Raw genomic sequence first — 3,127 nt, 5'->3', positions numbered from 1 at the left:
TAAAAAGGCGCACAAGTACCAGAGCAACACATGGAAACAATACTTCAGGCAGAGAATAACAAACATTACCCACACCTGTCCATACATACCTAAGTATGTATGCCTTTATGTAGTATGCTTTCACATAGAACAGGGACCAAACTGTGACACTTGAGATTTATGAGCCAAAAGCAAGTTGAAGCATGAAGACAGACACACAGACAGACGCAAAAGCCCACTTTGACCTTTGTTTTATATTCAAAACGCCTATGACAAATGTGAGGTGAGCTTTGTTAGCAGATCACTAGCAGGCTGAATATTTTCCTCAGGCTCTTGTGAGGTAGAAAGCTCTCACAGCAGTCCAGCTGAAATCATTCAGTCCACTTTGGCAAGAGTCCTGCTCTGACCTTGAAGGGGCTGGAGACAAGAATAGCATGAGATAACGCATGCGGATGGTTTAATAAAATGGAGCATTTTACATGCAGCTAAATCTAAAAAGAAAATGAATTTCTTGACAGTCCCTTACAAAGGAATATATATTTTATGTAAACATGGTCATTCTGTATTCTGCCACCCAAAGCGATTCTCTCCCAGCCTAGCTGTCATAGCAGAAATGAACTGGGCTGGAAGAAAAAATATTGACGTGGCGGTGTGTGGAGGGAGAGGAGGTAGTTCCCCTCACCCATGTGCCTTCTTTCATGTTAAAATAAGACCTCTACCCTACCTGCTTTATATATGAAAAACAAACAGGGTAAGATGCATCATCTCTACTTTAGCCCTGGCAGATATTTTACTATCATTAATCACACTGATAAAATCACGCCCTCTAGCAATGCTGCACGGTAGGTTAGGCTGAGAGATACTAATAAGCAGAATAACCTACTGGGCTTTATAATGATACTGAGATCCAGGTTTTTCTTGTCCAAGCCCAACATATTCTTTCCATACTAGCATTTGTGCTTACCTAATCTTCAAGCTGCTGAGAGTGTCTTCTTTCCAACCACCAAGGCAATATGCTTTGGAATGTTATTGGCCTGTTTCAATATGGATTTTACCAACCACTTCAAAGAAAAAAATCTGCAATCTGCACTGAGACTTAATGCCCTAATCCAATGAAGTCTGATTAGGGTATTAAGTCTCTGTAACTTTAATGGCATTTTACCCTGCAATCCTACATATCTGCTCAGAAGAAAGTCCCATTGAGTTCAATAGAACGTATGCCCAAGTAAATGGGCATGGGAATGCAGCATTAAATAGTTTGAGAAATCACAGTGTATAGTGATCAGCTAATACTTAAATGATGGGAGTAGCTAGGAGATGGGTTGTCCCTCATTGAGACAACTGTCACAATTGAAGCAAATGGCATGACTGGGCCTACATTTCTAAACTTGAGCTTCCTCCTTTCCCAGTCTTTTGCTACTGTGGGGTGGCATTGGCTAATTCAGATGCAGGAGGCAGTGTGGGCTTTCCGGTGGCCAGTCAGCTTGCCAGGCCTGCGCCCTCCTCCAGTTTCCATTGACCAATGGGAGGTCACCTTCTGCCCAGAAACGCCCCCGGCACAGCACCAGAGCAAGGACAGACAGTGGAAGAGCTGTATTGACCTCATCCTGGCAGGAAAAGTCCCCAACTTTTTCACTGCGCATCTATGTCTCTTTTCCCCGTGGTGGCAGCAAATTGGCAGCGGCATCACATAACCAACCCAGCACCAATTCACAGCTACTGCGAGGAAAAGATGACGTTTAGACAGCCTCATTGCCCCAACTTGGCACCATTTCTTGAGATGAAAGTTCCTCCCTTATTGGAGCAGAAACTCCAGTAACCACAGGGAGAACACAATACTCTGCTTTTGCTGCTTCCATTCTTTTGGACCCAGCTACCCCTTTTGATGGGGAAGCAACTTTAGAAACTAATTGGAGCATGCCTTGAGAAGGGGAACATCTCATGATATTCCTGTTGGTGGTGGCCATGTTTTACCCCCTTTGTAATATTATTTTGAAGTATAGTTTTATCAGCTTAGGCTGATATACCAACTGCGACCTTATCTGGACAGAGATAGCCTAGCTACATTTATCCATGCTCTGATAACCTCTCGTTTGGATTACTGCAATGCGTTATATGTGGGGCTGCCTTTGAAAATGGTCTGGAAACTTCAACTGGTACAAAACAGGGCAGTGCGGTTACTAACAGGGACTGGCCGATGAGACCACATCACACCAGTCCTTTTCCAGCTTCATTGGCTGCCAGTCCAGGTCCGGGCCCGATTCAAAGTGCTGGTATTAACATTTAAAGCCCTAAATGGCTTGGGGTCAGGCTATCAGAAGGAATGCCTCCTCCCATATGTACCTGCCCGGACCCTAAGGTCATCCTCAGGGGTCCTTCTCCGTGAGCCCCTGCCAAAGGAAGTGAGGCAGGTGGCGACCAGGAGGAGGGCCTTCTCTGCTGTGGCACCCTGGCTGTGGAATGAGCTCCCTAAGGAGGTTTGCTTGGCACCTACATTATATGCTTTTAGATGCCAGGTGAAGACCTTTTTATTCTCCCAGCATTTTAACAGTCTATAAATAAATTTTAACTTGATGTTTTAAATTTGTAATTTTGCATTGCTGCTGTTTTTATCTGTTTGAGCTTTTATATTGTATTTTATATTATGGTTTTATACTGTTGTTTTATACTTTGAATGGTTTTAATTTTTGTGAACCACCCAGAGAGCTCCGGCTATTGGGTGGTATAGAAATGTAATAAATAAACAAATACATATAGCGCTTTACTTCATCTTATAGGAATGAATGGTGGCCAGTCACTAATACGGGCAAAAGTAAAGGAGCACACTCATTGGAGGCTGCTAAGCCTGCTTGTCCTTGTTCCTAGTGAACTCTATTATGGAGAAGGGTTAATTCTGCCTCCAGTATTCATAGCTTCACCCTTTCAACTATACAGTCCCATCCTGGGTTGTGTTTCTTGGTTAAGCTGAAGTGTGAAAGCATGTTGAACATTAGTGAATTAGTAGAATGTTTATTTCGGGGGTGAGGAGTTGTTTTTATTGTTTACCTCAAGAGGATAACACCTTGGGGTGGTGGTGGTGGTCTGGAATCAGCAGTAGGGAGATTAACCCTTCTGTCCTCCATTGCCCTGACTCCCTATAGAACAATTA

This window comes from Elgaria multicarinata, chromosome 10 (assembly GCF_023053635.1).
Source record: "Elgaria multicarinata webbii isolate HBS135686 ecotype San Diego chromosome 10, rElgMul1.1.pri, whole genome shotgun sequence".
NCBI lineage: Eukaryota > Metazoa > Chordata > Lepidosauria > Squamata > Anguidae > Elgaria > Elgaria multicarinata.
Note: the sequence above shows the minus strand (reverse complement) of the source record.